At 38.7% G+C, this 18,890-nt stretch overlaps 1 protein-coding gene across 9 annotated transcripts in view; it reads right to left on the bottom strand.

Moving 5' to 3' along the window:
- The window catches only part of TRAPPC9 (trafficking protein particle complex subunit 9), a 464,677-nt gene that overhangs the window by 285,377 nt on the left and 160,410 nt on the right, over positions 1–18,890 (bottom strand). The window lies entirely within an intron of this gene.

Here is an 18,890-nt window from a genome sequence, read left to right as displayed (position 1 = left end):
AGGATCCTTATCTTGACAGATGTGGAAGAAAAACAGGGTTGCCTCCTGTTGGAAAAGCAGCCAACCAACCACTTTATACACTGATATACATATTTCAACTACGTACAACTGCGAAACAACCTCTTGCAGTTGCCTATGATCAAGAACATGGATAGACTCATTTTCAGACTGTATGTCGGGTTGCAATGAAGAAAATTAGTTGCACAGACGCCTCTGCTTCAGAAATGGGTATGCAGAATTGATCGCTCCGGTACTGTGTAATGTTTAAGTATTATTTTACCACCACTAAGGGAAAATATACCTCCAATGCTCGCATTTCCTCTAGTATCCTGACCTTAAGGCTTAGCTGTAATTTGGAAGCAACACAAATATATTCTAGTAAACAAGGCGTTTTTGAAAACCTGTTAACTTCGTTTAGATCCATGTATTCTACTCTTGATCAGCATCTATTCAGTCTTCAAGCATGAACAGATGGACATAAGCTATTTGTAATTTTTCTTCAACAAAACAAAGCAAAATATTTTTCCTGAGAAGAGGGTACAAAACCATTTAAATCCAAACCAAATTTTGTTTTAACAGTACTGAGGCAGGGAAAATATCTCCTAGAATTTAAAGAGTTTAAACTCTAATAACTTTTAATCTCACAGATCATACATCAATCGCAAATGCAGCCACTATCTGAAAATTACAAATGTATGCACGTTTAATAAATTAAGCTCTCAGTTACGAACCTCTAATTAATTTCTGATTACCGTATAGCATTAAAAAAAAAAATCGGAACTGAACAACTAACTTCTGATTTTTTCTCCTATTTCTCTTGTGAAGGCAGGCTGAGGGAGTTGGGGTTGTTCAGCCTGGAGAAGAGAAGGCTCCGGGGAGACCTTACAGCGTCCTGCCAGTACCTAAAGGGGTGCCTACAGGAAAGCTGGGGAGGGACTCTTTGTCAGGGAGGATAGGACAAGGGGGAATGGATTTAAACTAAAGGAGGATAGATTTAGATTAAATATTAGGAGGAAATTTGTGGAGAGGCCCTGGCACAGGCTGCCCAGAGAAGCTGTGGATGCCCCATCCCTGGAGGTGCTCAGGGCCAGGCTGGATGGGGCTTTGGGCAACCTGGGTTGGTGGGAGGTGTCCCTGCCCATGGCAGGGGGTTGGAGTTAGATGGTCTTTAAGGTCCCTTCCAACCCAACCCATTCAATGATTCTACGATTCTCCAGCATACCTCCAAGTGATACACATATTATCTACAAATCAGTGAGTTACAAATCTCTGACAGGTCAGATCTGAACAGAATGGATTAAGGAGAATTGCACGAGATGCCAATACAAATTTTTAGAAAAAATGACCGCAATGAAAATTTCCCATTAGATGATGAAAAACAGTAAGGTGTCTTTGCTAGCGTGAAGAAGACCCATGACTAAGATGAATGCCGTGATAAAAGCAAAGGAAATCCTGATTTTCTGGATCTGGGCAGGAAGACTGGCTAGATTTCATATCCTATCAGCACAGCCAGCAAAGCCATCTTGAAAAAGTGATGAGGGAGAACAGCTTAAAGAAACTGAATATAATATTGGAAATATTTTTCAACTTTCTGAAGGAAAAAAAAAATCACGTGTGTTGCTTCACAGCATATAAAGTTACTTATCTTTTACAGAATTTAGGTAATTCTTAGTAAAATAATCGGATCTAATTTTAATTTAAGTCTTGAGTCTTGATTCTGTCGGTTTGTAAAGTGTTTTGGAGGTGCCCAGATTCATGATTTTCTTCCCACCACTTAGGTGCTTTGGAGAGGCCATAACACACAATATGTCACAGGAGCTCTCTCCCCAGTGGCACGACAAAACTGTAGAGAAAATGAACCCAAATTCCATGTTAGCTGGTCAAGGGACATGATCCTTCCCCTTTACTCAACACTGCAGAGAAGGATCTGCAGCACTGGGTCTGCTGCTGGGCTCCCCAGTATAAGAAAGATACGGACTTACTGGAGTAAGTCCAGCATGGAGCTACTAAGATGATTACGGGGCTGAAGCATCATTCATATGAAGGAAGGGCTGAGGAAGCCGGGACTGTTCTGCCTGGAGAAGAGAAGGTTCAGGTAGAATCTCATGAACATGTATAAATACATGATAAAACGAAATGAAGATGAGGAAGGCAGACTCCTCCGACTAGTGCCCAGTAACAGGATGAGGCACTGGACACATTAAAAAATGTGAAATTCCATCTGAACATGAGAAAACATTTATTTATTTATTTTCTCCCAGTTTGAGGACAGCCAAGCACTGGAACAGGTTAACCAGGGAGGTCGTTCAATCTCCATCCTCAAAGATATTCAAAAGCCAACTAGACACGATCCTGGGCACCTGTTTTGGGTGGCCCTCCTTGAGCAGTAGGGTTGGACTAGCTGACCTCAAGAGATCCCTTCCAACCTAAAGGATCCTGTGATTCCATGAAAACATATTTCATGAAAATTTCTGATGGAGCAATTACATCCAAACCAAAATGGTCTGAAATGAATTTCCTGATTATTTGAGGCATTTCTACTGTCATTAATAATACAAAGCAAAAAAAATTGAAGGGCTCAAGCTGTCATGAGATTGTGATTTATATTTTAATGCATGAAGATAAAATTTAATGTCACTTCAAACAAATTATTTTTGGTGGCAGATTTTATTGGACCATTACCCTCCATGAGCTGTCACAAACCTCTTATGGTGAATCACTCATAAATTGGATTCAGATGGCAAGAAGGCAGAGAAATGTGTTAACTGCATGAGTAATCCACTCAGCTTCTAAGTCCACTTAGTTATCTGGAACTTAGATTTAATACACTCTGCAAGGCAGATTTTGAAAAAAAGCGTACATTTAATTAAATTCTTTAAAACGTAAATTCTTTTAAAAATCAGGTAAATGATTAACCTCCACTGAAACTCGCTGTTACCTTAGATTTTTCTTCACCACCTTCAGCACCTCAACTTGTCAAAAATTTGGTCCATGTTCTTGTAAGAAGTAGTCTCATGAGGTTTCCACTCTAGCCCAGTCTTCTGTTGTGCACAACTCTTGCTAAAAATCTCTCCCCCTACATCCAAACTCCAACACTGTTTTGTATGTACACCGGTTAAGGTACTCCAGCACCTACTTGGTCAAGAAAAGAGCAGTACTTCCAAAACTGTGCCACGTATCTGGAACCAGTCCAGATTCTAGATTACTACTACAGATAACTTTTTGTTTCTCTCATTTCCTTCTTTTCTGTGGTTTTCCACAAGTCACTGACTGTGATCTTAGGATGAAACAGTCTTTTCTGAAGAGGAGAAAGAGAAGCTGTGCATGCCCCATCCCTGGACGTGTTCAAGGTTAGGCTGGATGGGGCTTTGGGCAACCTGGGCTGGTGGGAGGTGTCCCTGCCCATGGCAGGGGGTTGGGACTAGATGGGCTTTAAGTCCCTTCCAACCCAAACCATTCTACTATGCTGTGATTCGAAATTCAATAAAATATTCTACCACAGGATCAGAAATATATTTTATAGTCCCCCCTGTAATAATGAAAAATCTATGCTGTATTAGGTACATTCGGTATGCCAAAGTGACAGATCTGAGAACACATGCACTGCTGCAACTTAAATTAGTATTTTTCTTCTTTTTGCCTAATTCTGTATTATTCCTTAATCTTTTGTAATTTCTGCAGCAGCAAGTATAAATCTTAATTACTGATGAGAATCACTTCGTGTTGGGAAGAACACACGCACAAGAAAAAGACAGCCCATTGTCAATGAATTTACAAAAAACACAAAGATATAAAATTGCTGGGTAGAACTGCGAAGAGATGGAACAACAATTATGGTTAATGGTCAACACAATAGAGAAGTCAACACGGGAAGAAAAACTCTTCAGTAGGTGTTCAGCTAGAAATTCAATTACGCAGCAAATGAGTGTAATTTGCTACATAAAATTTAGGTTTAAATGCCTCAAAATCTTGAGACATTATAACAGCATTTGAATGCTGTTTTCTTTCCTCAGTATTTAATTTTAGATTTCCAGTAGGGCTCTGGCATTTTCAGGGCTGACCACAGGAGAGGGGGAAAAAAAAAAAAAAGTCTTTACCGCTGTTGTAATTTTCTACGTGACTGTAAATCATAATTTACATTTCAGCCCACTAGTGCTGATGTATTTCATCTAAAAAGTTCTGAAAATCTTCAAGCTGCTCTTTATACATCCCAGCGCTTGGAATCGCTGCATAGGTATATTCAGGTAGGTATTAGATGCTCAGCTGCTGCCAGGGCACTCAGCACTGAAAAGCTACGGCTACGGCAAACCCAGCGAGGCAGATTGTGTTTCTGCTCTTGGCACCTTCCTGCTGAGTGACAGCCAGAAAAACGCTTACTGCTCTGTCTCTCGGGCCCCAAATCACAACACACACCTCTTTTGTAATGTACTTTAGCATATGGATAAAAAAAAACCATGCGAGACAGACTTTGTTACTCCAGTTCACTACCTGTTACATTGAATGACTGAAGTTTCCGAAAACCAGCAGATATCAGTTCTGAAGTCTGTGCAGACAGACCAAGCGATGAACAAAGGAAAATCTAGAAAGTTCAACAGTGTTAGGAATTGTAGCACCAAATACCTAGGAGAATGAGGTTTGTCTTCCACCTTCTCCTTCAAGCTGAAGGAGGAAAACTAAAAAAAAAAAAAAAATCAATGCTTCTAGAGCTTTCCATTTTGCTTTTATATGGAACAAGAAGCTTCTGGTCAAAGTTATACATCACAAAAAGCAATACTGAATGAAACATACTCCTGCATAGCCCTTGATGAGGTATATAATTCCCAAATGTCCTTCCATTTCCTTCAGATTTCCATGGGGACTTTCCTAGCTCTTGTAGCAAATTCCCATTCCCAGATATGAATTTATAGTCCTTGTAAATTCATTCTGACAAAGCATAGAAAGAAAACTTTCTAAGAAGTTCTGAAGTTTCTAAAATGTGGATGTACTCCTGGGCTTCAAGGCAATTAAATGCACAACTCTTACTGTTTCAGAAGTAATCAATTGCAAACAAACATTTCTAACTTCTACGTTTCTAACTCTTTTTAAGTTTGCTGTGCCCTAAGCTTAAATTCTGGTCTACATCAGTATTGAAATGTATTAACACCAGAAAGTTCAGTGTTTAAAGGCTGGGCAGCTTTAAGCACGTTTCTCCTTCTCACATGGCTGGAAAGAAAGCGGGCAGTGAAATGACTGCTGCCTGCACCTCTGGGTGAACTCTGCCACAGAAATCGGTCGAGTGTAAAAGTGGGCTGAATGTGCACCCGTCTCCTTCACCTTACTGAAGGGTTTAGACTCCTCCGCCCCTCCCTCCCCTTCCTCTAATGGCACAGTGTGATCAGCTCCTGTCATGTTGTCTTCTTTACGGCCACGTTTTTGTATCTTATCACAGCTGTAATCACATTTCTTGCTGATCAGCAGAATTGGACTATTCTTTCCACACTGTAAAAAGTCACGGTGCTTAACAACCCCCCTATTTTACCTACAACTTTTCTTCTCTGATGCTCTGTACCCGTTAAATGCGTACTGTGGGACTGCTCATCAAGTCACTGCTTTGCTGTCTCAATACCGAGCCTGGAAAATGTAACTGAAGTCAATCACGCAATTAAATTTGAGAGTACCTAGCCATTGAAAACGTTGTAGCAGTAGTCTTCTAAAACACGTACAGGAAATTAAACAATGATATCATCAGTCTATGTATAACTTTTAATTCAACCTGCTGTACCAGCATACGCCAGGTAACTGCGTTCGTACGAATATAGGACCTGTCCCAGGTGCCAATATAGCACAAGGCTCATTCCCCTTATTGGGCTATCTTCTGTTTATTGGAGTCTTACTTTAAATTAGCTTTTCAGCTCTTCAGGATATGGCTTACTTCCTTGTATTTCTGCTGGTCGTAATAGCTGGTAATAAACAACATGACTAATATTTGGTGATAATATTAGCAGCCTGCGCGGACCAAAACCATGTTTCAAGAGCACCTAGATTATTTTATATCAAAACATTTGAAGGACAAAACGGATAACATTCGATTTCCCACTGCAAGTTGTGATTTAGATTTTTCTGACCAAGCACTGAAGACCAAAACCCAGAGCTTGGCTGCCAATTAGCCCTGCCCTGCACAGCGTTTCCTCACCTGCAGCCCTTCTGCCCATTCATTCCATTTAGGATGTGTAACTGAAACACACAGGGAGGCGACGAGTTAAAAATAGCAGGGGGAAAAAAAAAAAAGCCAATTAGTAAGAAGTGCCACAATAACCTTTGTCAGGATAAATTTAATGTATAGGGCTCAGAGATAGTTCCTATGGCAACCAGAGGCACTTGCAAGGTACCCTTAATGAGAAATGCAGTATCTGTCACACAAGGAACTAGATGCAGCAGCAGCCTGGCAGGCTATTTAAAGATACTGTTTTCCTCCCTGCCCCCTTTTCTTCAAAGAGCAGCAGGAAAATAAACTACTACTCAAGTAGCTTTATTATGTGTAATTTTCTAATTTTGTATTCTCTTACCACTCCTCCAGTCACTGAACTGTTAAGACCTCAATGTAAGCTTTATTCAAACTGAACAGATTGCATTTACGGCCGTAACCCACATTTTGCCTACTTTCTGCAAAATAAACTTCGCTCGCAACGTGTACAAAGCAGCAAGATGTGAAACGCTTCACGCAGGTACCCCAAAGATACAGTCACAGGCCCTACAATTAAAAAATACAGTTTCATTGTCTGCAAGAGACAGGCGTTGTGAAACTACGACATACATTCATTAAAATCTGCCTGCTTTGTTAACGCTGTTCATCTGTTATTTTTACAGAATATAGTTGGCAATTATTTCAGATGTAGTTTTGATATTTTCTCCAAATACACACAAACAAGGGTTCAGCGTGAACAGCTTTAAAACCAGAGGTTTCTCTATTTTATACACAAAGTCCACTTCCACTTCTAGTATGTACAAAAAACCATCACAAACGTGGACAGTCACTGCCACCACATACTCCTTTCTTAAAGACAAGCCTCCACTAACTTGGCACTATAACACCCACGGTATAATACAGTTCGCATCAGGGCCTTAAAACGTAGTAAATCATCCTAATAGTTTATTTTTCAGGATTGTGAGAAATAGCAAAGTGTGTGCAGCCGCAACTCCTTGATTTAGCATCACTAACTACAGGATTGGATGGAAAGGCATGTTCTAATACCATTCTCAAAACCTGGGCCAGCTGAAAGAGGTATTTCAGCTATGCCAGGATCACAGGGATGCAGCTGGTTTATATGAACTGTCATTCACTGCTCTTACCCCCACTCTCAATGCAGGTATGTTCCCTGAAACCTTGTTTTCTACATCTTTTGAAGTTTCTCCTTGATCCAGTCTGGTTTCATTCACACCAACCTGAAGAATCCTGTTACAAGGATCTTCTTTCAGAGCTCAGAAAGTGCTGTGAATTATCATTGTCATCATAATTATCGTTATCAAACTGTACTTGATCATTTATCAATCCCAAACAGGCAGCTTTCATTTTAAACATTTTGAATTAAATACTAAAATCCTTAAGTAATAAATCTCCTAAAATTAAGCACTCAAGAACACAGTACAACAAACTGATCAAAGGCAGTTTGGGATTCAAATAGGTTAAATGTGGTCCTGCCAAGCTTTTGCACTGGCATTAGCAGGCGTTAGACCTCCTTGAAGCTGCCAAAGCTCTGCCAACTCACTGGGAGACGTACAACTCATTAACACCTTTTTGATATAAAAGATAAGGCTGACAACAAAGGTTCTCTGATGCATGTAAACCTGGAAGGAAAGGCTGGTCATCAGCTGAGATGCTGGGGCCTCGTTAATCAAAGGGAAAGATTTTAGCTGAGATGCATCCATGGCCAGGATTTTATAAGACGTGCTTCACAGAACCTATTAAGAGAATTAACATTCTGCCATGCGCTCTGTGGAGTTGACATACATTGCAATTGGAATTGAAAAAAAAAAATAAGACAAAGAATAAACATTCCAGAAAAAAATACAGATGACCTGGTAAACTGTTAAGTTGAAACAATTTAGAGAGAGAAAAAAAAATCCTCTTGCAAACAATGACTCAGTAGATTCTTTCCAAAACCAAATTAGTTCCTGAAGACTTACATAGAGGAAAAATGATTTTAATTGTATTTTAATTGTGGCATGCAGCCAAACTAAACCTCTGGTCAAACTCTATTCTGTTATACCAGGTGTATCTAGTTTCAAGACACACCTGAATTTATCCAAACTGCAATTTTTAGTTTTGCCATGTAACCTGTAATACTTTCAACTGATTCAAAAAATGTTAAAGGTTGCTGTTCCTGTTCGTACACTGCTTTTCCCCTCTCACTTGAAGGACAGACTTGTGAATAGCTGACTGGCAACAGCACATTTCATGGCAAAGGTGACTCTGAAAGAAGAGAATAGACAACTGGGGACCTTAGAATACCTTAGAATATTTGAAAAATCTGAAAGCATATCTGCCATCAGTGAGAAAAGTCTCTATTCCATCCCCAAATAATCTCATATAAATACGCTCCAACCCACTCCCCGCTCCTCTCCTTAAAGCTGTACTTCAGCACTGCAAATCTGGAATCAACTGCATGTGTCAGAATGCTCCGGAAACCTCCAGAGCAGAAGTCAGGAAGAGATCTGGTGACACAGCAAAACCTTCACCAAGAAGTAAATAATTTAGTTTGTGAGAGTAAGAATCATTAAACCAGTTTCCACTTAACCACCTTACCAATAGTTATAGCTGACAGAAAAACCTCAATCCCATAATTGTAAAAAATAAAAATAAAAAAATTACCAATCATTTCAGGGTACTGAGTTTGAATTAACTTTTATAATTCATTCTTCCATTTCTGATGTGTGCCAGCTTGCTTTATTTTTTATTTTGTTCTCAAGTCTAATAGCATCTACACTTCTCTATGCTCTTCCTACCATGCAATCTGGCGAAGAACTTGTTACGTTAACGTCAGTGAGCTTTCTCATATGTGCTCCTCTGCTGCATGGATGATGGAGGTCCCAGTCCAAGGAACGACCAGGTTAATCCCCCCGAATATACTCAGCAACCTGAGATAAGCGTGGGACCACGTGTAATTTCCACCCATTTCAATTCACTAGTTATAAATAGCATTAAACAAGAACTATTAAGATGCCAATAGCGGAGGTATCAGTAGAACAGAAAGAAAGAGGTATTAAATGTTAGAATAAAGAAAAGACTACAAAAAAAGGTATTGATAAAGAAAAGCATGAATATTTAGTTTAAACTCTTTGACTGGACATTCCTATTTTATAAACCCAACATTTAGGTATATTAAAGGTTTGTATTTATAAATAAACATGTTAGAGGATTAGTGTACTCATACCAGGAAAACAGAATTTCAGGAAGACAATCATCACCATACAGTCTCAGAATATGGTACAATACTGCAGAATGTGTAGAAAACAAGGTCAAATTACAGATACAATGAATGCTTTCAACCATGTTTCTTTTCAAATTAAGAACAACTGGCCTAGAGTAAAATTCAATTTTCAGAAAGAAGTACAATTTTTAGAAAGTTTAATCTTTCCAAAGTATGAAACGAAGATGCTGAAGAATTGCTTTTATACTTGAATGAGACAACGTGATAATGCTTCTTAACACTGGAAGGATTATAAACTTTAAAGAAAGGAACCAAAAAAAATACAGTACAGTTCATGAGTTGTCAACCCCCAAGAAAAAATTCTATTCCAAAGGGTGATGAAATATTTATGTGCGACACAAAGGCATTCTGGATTTAAAAAATATAATTTCAGTGGGAAATAATTTCCCAGAGAAGTGACAATACCCTACCACGTGCTGATACAATGTCTGTTTAAAAGGATGGTTGGTTTGTATTCAACTCCTACTGAATGCTGAGCAGAGGTTTTCGTAGATGTATGTATTAAAATCCACACCCAGTTCCTAAGAGGTGAAAGACAGCTCATCTGGGCTATTTGAAGCTATTCACTATTTAAAGTTTGGATTCTTTTTCCACCCTGCTCATCACTTTGGATTTATTAACTCTGAGTTTCATCTGCTGTTTTATCACCTCGTCCTTCTGTAATTCCTTGCAGCTGGCCTCCCACTCTACAGCCCACGATTTACTCGCAGGGCACTTCCCAGCCCCGTGCTCGCTCCTTTTCCCACTCAGTTTCCAGGAAGGCTGAGCAGCACAGGGCCCAGCATGGATCTCCATGGAACTCCAACGATGACTTTACTTCTACAATTAACAAAATGATTATTCACTCCTCTGTCACCTTTCTCTTAACCAATTAATAACTCTCATTTCTTATCTCACAGCAGCTCAGATTCTCTATCAGCCTTTGGTGAGGAACGTTGTCATGTGCCAACAGTTACATTAATTAGATCTTTCTTACCCACAAGCTTGTTAATGCCTTAACAGAACTTAAATGGATTTATGAGCTACAACTTCCATGCTTAAAAACATGTTTACTCTTTTCCAATTCAGCACACTTATCCAGTGCAGATGTACACAGAAAAAATGGGAAGAAACCTGTAATTAACCTTCTTTACAAGTTCCCCGAGGGTACGTACTCTCGACTCAACACGTCAAACCTGGAGTGTTTCCAAAATGTTGCCATCTTTCATAGCCCGAAAGCACTACGTAAGACAAGGAGTCATTTTAAAAGTGCAGACATGGAGGCTTTAAACACACCTACAGCACTAGACAGAAATGACAGCACCACGGGATTCTGATTTAGAGTTACTCTACCTCCAGTAACGCTCCTTCTGAGGGACAGAAAATTAAACTACTCCAGTGATTTCATCTGAGAACTGACTATTACTCTTTAAAAATCCAAAGCTAGAGCAGAATTCTTCGTTTTTACTGCCCTTTCCAACTGTAAGGAAACAAATTAGAAGCAGTATGCATTTCCCAAAACCGAGCAAATGTGCTTTGAAGGCCACGTTGTTGACTGAGAGCGTACCAAGCCACCAAGAGGGACATCTCCCTTGGGAAGACCCAGCCACTGAAAGGGTGAGCTGGAGTGGAGAGACTAAGTGAACAAAAATAAGAAGATGTTGGACTTCACACGACGCCGCTGCCTGCCAAGACTTCACGTAGCTTCTCCAGTGACTGCCAGGGACGGCAATCTTACAGACAGATTAATACTGAAGCTGACGGTACCTGAAATGAATGCATTTGAAACTCTTAGCCAAGAAATCAGGTTTTGTTACTGCTATTTAATCAAATTCACTTGGGGAAGTATCAGCATAAGCAAATATTGTGATACAACATGACAGCTATTTTGTCTTGCATGTTCTTATTTTGGCCTTCTTTCTTAAAGCACCGGGTATTTTTCAGTGGGGTGAGAAAGGATTGTTCTAACTTTCTGAAGGGTAAAAATTGCATTAAAAGGATAAAAAAAGAGAAAATAAAGACTCCGTTTCAAAGTTCTGAAAACACCTCTATGACAGGAAAATGGAAACACCGTAAAAAAGAGGCTTTATACACCAGAGCATTTACACAGCATCTTTCAGACTTCTTCAGATTATTGTTGTTTTAGCTTTTGGCTCCAGATAATGAAGGATGAAGGAAATGGATGTCAAGACTGAAGAATAAATTCAAACTACTGAGGCACTAATTCTGATTGACTTTTCTCTTTGAAGGAAAGACTCATAAAACAGCTATTTTAATTACACTTTTGATCATCTAAAACAAATTAATAGGAATTGGGTATTTTCATTTCCAACTTCAGGAAGCCTATGCCGTACCATCGTGATCTTTTGCAGAAGATCAGAGAGCAGGCAGAAAGCCAAATCAGTGCAACACTGAAGTGCAACTTTAATAAATCCTTTGGCTGTTAAACCAGACTAATTGGCGGCCATTCAAGACAATCTTCTTTCATCCCATTAACGCAGTCACCATGTCACCACCGCCACAAAACACAGCAAGTGCTCCTAAATACAGGCAGTGCTATAGGCTAAATCCATCTATTTAACTATAGATATCGATGTGACCTAGAGCTAGGTGTGACCTAGAGCTGTACCTGCACCCAAATGCTCCCTCTTCTACTGGCAGCAAGAATAAAAATGTCCTGAAATGTGTTTTCCCCTAAAAATGGAGATGATGGTTAATTAGGAAATGGACAAAAACTATTCGGTTCCCTTCACAGCTTGAACCTACAACCTATAAAGGTTCTACATCAAGATATCCTTCCCTCTGTATTTCCAAGTCTCCAAATAAAATAAGAAGTAATCAGACATACACAGCAGGACCGTGTAAACGCACGCTACTTTCAATAACAGACTACTTAAAGTAATACGGGTCTGGAGGCCAAGAGCTTTAAACGTAAACTGGCACTATGCCTTCTGTTACAGATGAAAAATAAAGGAAGAAACGGTAAGGAAAGGGATCAATCCTCTGGAAGCAATAATAATAATGACAGAACAGGCCAAATGTTGGTAAGACAAAGTCGTAGAGGACAAGAGAAAGTTATAGAGGAACCAAATCATATGGGCGCTTGCCTGGCAGGAACAACATAACACTGTTGGCTTTGGGAAGAACAAGCAAGTTTCCAATGAGCAGGCAGATTTTCAAATCGAAGAATATTTTAGGTTGGAAGGGACCTCCGGAGGACAAGCGGTTCAAACCCTCACTCAAAGCACAGCTAACCTGGAAATCGGCCACAAGATTCACGTCTGCAGCCCAACAGCATACAAGAAATACTTATTTTTTTTTTACAAACCTGCTCTGATCCAGGCAGTTTCCTTTGCCCATCATAGCTTAGGTAGCGTTGTGTTCAACTAGGTTGGAAAGAATCAAGAAATAATCTCTTCAATAACAACGTTTGCAGCCTACCTTGAGTTTACTCCATAAGGTAAATCTGACAGGATTTGGGGTTGTGTGAACTACATTGGTAGAGCCGCAGATACATACCTCCCTACCCATCAGGGCTCGTCCAGATGGCGTCTCTTTTTTCTTAATGGTTGTCTATCATCATTTCTTTCACACCTAGGTTTCTAACTTGGACTTCACTGCAATAGTGCATAAATACACGCATGAAAATTTGATGCGTGAAAACACAGAACTATAGGGTGAGAGACAGCAACGACCTATCTCAGTTGTGCTCACTACTGAGTAGGTTCAGGACAAAATAGAAATTTTGATTAACTTTCCATCTCACAGAATTAGTGACAAAAATTGGTAGAAAAAACAGTGTTTGTTAACACTACTGACCCGTCTCCTTCAAGTAGAAAATCCACTAAAAAACAAGAATAGACAACCCAATTTTTTTCCATGGATTCATTTCTTCCCATGGATATTGCTGTTTTTCATTTAATGAGCGGACTAATTTCTAGTGAAAGGCTCATAATGGTCAGCCTTCAATTCCACTTTTTTTCCATCATCCCTCAGTGCTGAAACATGGTCTTTCTAAAACCACTATACAAACCTATAGGCATCAACATGTGTGAATTAAGAGCAAGCACAATTTGATTTACAGGAAGCAGTATTTTTCTCCTGTTTAGCTTTTTGATCCATTCTTATCTACCAAAAGAAGTATCTCGAATTACGAATTTTCTTGCATTCTTCCCTCTTCTCCCTACATATCTTGCACAAAAATGAAAAATAAATGAAAAAGTACTAGCACTTTAGTCTTTTTCTTAATACACATGTACTTTGTTTGATGCCTCCACTTAGACTGCTAGTTACTAAGGACCAAATTCTGTTTCCCTCTCTAAGCATCTAGCATCCACAAATTTCAATAAATGAATGGTTTTTCCCAAGTATTGATGAAACGAAGACAGGAAAAACCCTGGCTTCTCCTACAAAAAAAGCTCCTTTACCAAAAAAAAATAAAAAATAAAAATCTAAACCTGAATTCTGAAATCAATTGTTCTTTTTTCAAGAGAGATTTTTTTGAGCCCTCGTTTCCTACAACCAGTGCTCTACTTATGATTTGAGGCGTAAATAACGATAAATATCAGATTTGGATTAATTTACAGATCATCTAAAACCAGGATAAAAAACTCATACAATACCTGTGTGATATTTTGTACAGGAGCCAACTTATCTAACCATGTTTATGCTATACCATATTAAAGTTAATAAATCCTGTCAGAGACAAACTTAGCCTGCACTCACAAACCTCCTGTTCCCCTAGCTGAGTACACACAAAATATTAGAAACAGCATAAATTTGGTCTCTTAAGGTCAAGTCAATGTTCAAAGATGGCAGAAAAACTGCCATGCAGGCTAGATCCAGCTGGTTTGTCGTTGACTTAGAAAAGCAGTCAAATCGCTTACACCTACTTTTGAGAAAGTGGGAATAGCAAAAAGACCTTATGAGGAGTCATACAACACCGAAACAGTTGCCTACCCAGCATAGCATCCTCCAGTTGCTGAAGTCAATACAATGAGATTTTCAAATGAGGCTGAAGGAAGAAAACAGCCTTGGAGTAGACAAATATAAGAAAGACTACCTAAAGGTACCTCTCTCGGTAACAACTAGACAAGAGGGTTTTATCTGTGCTCCAAATTATTGCGGTTTTGACAAAAACAGAAATGGTAAATTCAAATGTTGATCCTAAGAAAGAGATGTCGATGTTTTCTCATCAACAATTACGGGAACACAGCTCTTGAAAAAGTCTTCCTGTTGGAAGGTGCAGCAATTGCAGGCAGGTCTTTAGCCATTCAGCTGAGGACACCTTAGACAAAGCCAGGTCCTTTGCCTCTCCTTCTCAGCAAGGAAAACTGCTTGATGATCTGATGTCTGAGGCTTGGAAGTCTCTTCATTTCTAGCTTTATTCACAGATAGCTCAAAGCCAAGTTTTTCCTGGTGTTCTCACCTCCCCTGACATTTAAAGGAGAGCCCGTCTTTGTCCCCAGATTCGCAGAACACATTAATAAACCCTTTTAACTTTTACTGCTTTTATCAAACTGAATTCTAGGTCTACATCACTTTGACCAGTTACCTGCATCTTCTAAGTGATCTCGTCTTTCTTACACAGGTGTGGCCAGAAATGTTGTAATTCTCAACTATGGTTCCATATTTATATTGGCCTGTTCTGTTTTCTGATCACATTTGGTTTTTTGCAGCACCATGGAGGACTCGCAACCATCGTGTGATATCACCCACCACACCCTCACACCTTACCAGAGAAGCAGGTCCCTTTCACAGAAGGGATTTCTTCAGTGCTTTAACCACAAAGCAATCCAAATTTAAGTTTCTCTTTGTTATGCCCTTTATTTCTCTTTATTTCCTTATTCTTATTATTTGCCAACCTATCATTTTTGCAGATCTTTTATGTAAAATCTCCAATTTTTGTGCTTTGAAACAAATATAAACATTAAAAGTGGACCATGATATTGATCTGAGCAGTGCTAAACACATCACCCCTCCCTACCCAAGTTAATATTTGGTATTAGTAAAAATAAATAAATAAAAATTGCAAACCTTAACCATCTTAACTATGTATTTAACAACTGTCAAGGAAACAAAAACTATTACCCTGAAAACAGTAGCTGATTTTTTATGTTTTGGTTATTACAAACTTTGGTATTTTTTAAGATCAGCTTGAAGCGTCCTCAAAAACTTCCAGCTTGCCCTGTTTTTAATGTGAAGAGCTGGGGAAACTGCTGTGAAGTTTTAGCTTCCCTTGATGACAGCAAGGCCTTAATCATAGTGGCTTTGTCCTTAAAAAACAAACTATAACAGCAACATAAGGAAGACATAATTAATCTCTCATACAGACAACATGCCCTGTCACAATCAAAAGCACAAATTAAACATTGACTTAGCAGCTGTGAGTAATAACAAGCATGATTTACTTACACATAGACAATACATTTATTAAGGGAACTTACTGATGGGTTAGAAAAGGCAAGAATTTTTAAATTCTCCTACCCTTTGGAAGAGGACTTATTTCCAAATGTTTTCTACCGAAAATGCAATATACAACACTTCCATTCAACTGAAAGGTTTCATTGAAACATTGATAACTTAGTTCACATTTATTATAAGCAGTTCTAAAAAAGACAGCAAGTTTTTAACACCAGTCTGATAACCAGTTTTCAGAGTAATGCCACTTCTGTGAACACAACATTTAGCTAATTAGGTCTAATCAGATATTCATAGACTTCACAGCTCAATTAACCAATGTATTTAACTAAGCAGTAGTCAATGGCCAATGCTCATTAAGTATGCACACAAAGAGTTTTTTACATAACCGTATTTTTTCATGGACAAAAACCACCATACTGTATGATGACGGGTATACAAATAAAAACCGTTTTTATTTTTTGATTGTCAATAGAATTTAACAAAAAAAGTTTTTAAAAATAGCTGCGTCAATACGTACAAAACTTCATTCATCAAAACTGATAAAAATCCTGGTTGACTTTAGTGAATATTTACACAAAAGCTCACTCATTTAGCCCTATAGCCCTGCTAAAGGGCATGAACTGGCTACCCAGAAAGAAGTCTGGCTTGCAATTCTTAATTTCTGATTATTGACTTTGCTGCTGCAGTATTTCTCTGCTACTTGGATGACCAATACGAGGATGCCCTCGTTTATGATGGCCTGTAGCAGTGATACACCTATCCGACAGCTTCAAGGGGTATTTCCTATCCACAAGGAAATACAGGTCTCAAAAACTTTTGGATTTCGTTCTGTTGCCTCATCCTTTGCAGCTCCTCCTTCGCTGGCAGTGTTTGACGCTTTTTTCCCAGCCTGTTCTTACCCAGGAGCTGTTTGTTCTTCACTTCTCAACTCCTCACCCTGCAGTTCAAAGCCTTAATACTCACAGCCCTCACACCAAGGCCAAAGCCATCCAAAACCTCCAACATCTAAATGTGTTATATCTGTGGCCTCCAACTGTGGAGTCGCATGTACATAAAAGTCTCTCAAACCTCCGTCGTGTTGCACCACAAAGATATATGAGAGGATTCATCTAACTCAGACCATCACCTTGATAAATCTCACGCTGATGATGATGTTTGCCATTCCGGACTGCCAGACATACTGTGCACAGAATGGAAATGCAAAGGTAATGCAGGGGATGTTGTGCAAAATGAGATATCCTGGGGCACATAACGAGATAACATCTATTACCATAAATTATGAAGTGATTTACGCATAAATGAGGGTTGTCATGAAATTTAATTTTAATGGTTTGATAATCAAGTAAGAAACACAATAATTACCATACCTAAGGTTTTCAATAAATTAAAATCACTGCTACCGGCAACACTTTTTTGTTAACGTACCTGATACAATTCCCTCCCAGAGCTGCCTGCTATATTCTTTAGGTTTCATTTCTGAATGCCACATCACTGTGATAAACAAGTTCAGTTTTACTGCTGATTGCATTGAAAACATTTCTAATTTACAGCAAAGCTCCATCACCAGTGTGCAGTCGACTACTTGAAGAAACAGCTTTGCAGCTGGGAGGCTCCACTGGTCTAGAAAGTTGAACTTTCCAATAGCAAATATAAGAGAATTCCCTGCAAATTCCTTCCCACTAGGCACATGAGTGCAAATCTTATATCCTACAGTGACCGCTCCATAATACAGAAAGCAGAAACAACACAACAAAGGCTTCCGAGTTATTTTACTTTCTAAAAAAGGGGGAAGCAAAGAGGCGAGCACTGAGCAGGATGCAGCATTATCCTTCTTTGTAGGTTTGTTGGCAGAAAATATGAAAGGCTCTAGCAATGAGAACAGGAACGAAGAAAACAATTTCCTGCTATCTACACTTTGTCAGGACAGGAGATTTCAAAATGATGGTGATGAATGGAGGGATGGCAAATTACAAAAGGAACTATGAGTGACCAAAATAAGAGCTGGAGAAAAAGCTACAATTTAAATAAAAGTGGAATGGGGAAAGCATTAAGAATGAGGAAGGTATCAAGAAGGTACAAGCAAGGGGAAAAACAACTGGACTTGTCTGAACAGCCTCACTTCAAATATTACTCAAATATTAACAAAAAATCAATGTCAGAAGCTGGGAAAAACTGATAAAAAGAGAATATAAGAGTAGGGCTTGTGGAAAAACATTGTCCATCTGGACTGAAAAAACTTGGTTCAAAAGCAAACACCTGTGAATGACAGTTCTATGTTTAAAAAGAAAGACAGAATCATAGAATCATTAAGGTTGGAAAAGACCTCCAAGATCATCTGGTCCAACCATCACCCTACTACCAACATCACCCACTAAACCATGTCCCTAAGCATCTAGTCCAGTCTTGAACCACTGCTCCAAAAAAAGGGAAGATCGTTGATTTACTTTTTTTTTCTTTTTGCATGATTAATAACAGTCCTTTGCTAGAAAGAGTTTGCTAATTTTAAGGCTCAGTGTATGTTCCACCTAAGTTACTGTAGAAGATCCATTCGAATAAAAATTAAACCTCTACGACAGGAGTTATATACACGGTTACACATAGTAACAACTGTGCTTATCATTCAAGAACTAGATAACAAATGAGTTTAGAAGTGACAGAAAACTCAGTGCAACTTCTAAGCAAGAATAAAATGGTAAAATATTTTGCATTAAGATTAAACTCACTATCCTTGCAAGAAAAAGCTACAAAAACCACATTGATAAATGACTGTTTCAAATGACTTACGGAACAGGTTTATATGCATTACAATGTAAAAATTTAAGGGTATTTAAATTCGATTATTAAGCCTATAGGAAAAAACAAGTAATTCATTCAAGGAGATGCAAAGTAATTTTATAACCTTATTTGTAGCACTATTTATGTTTGTTATATACTATCCTAAAAACTGGGAGCAAATTCCAAGCAGTCTACCAACTACAAAAATGATGGGAAACAGGATACAAAATAAATATGCACATTTTG

Source organism: Anser anser, assembly GCF_964211835.1.
Source record: "Anser anser genome assembly, chromosome: 2".
NCBI lineage: Eukaryota > Metazoa > Chordata > Aves > Anseriformes > Anatidae > Anser > Anser anser.
Note: the sequence above shows the minus strand (reverse complement) of the source record. Positions and strands in the feature narration are given on the sequence as shown.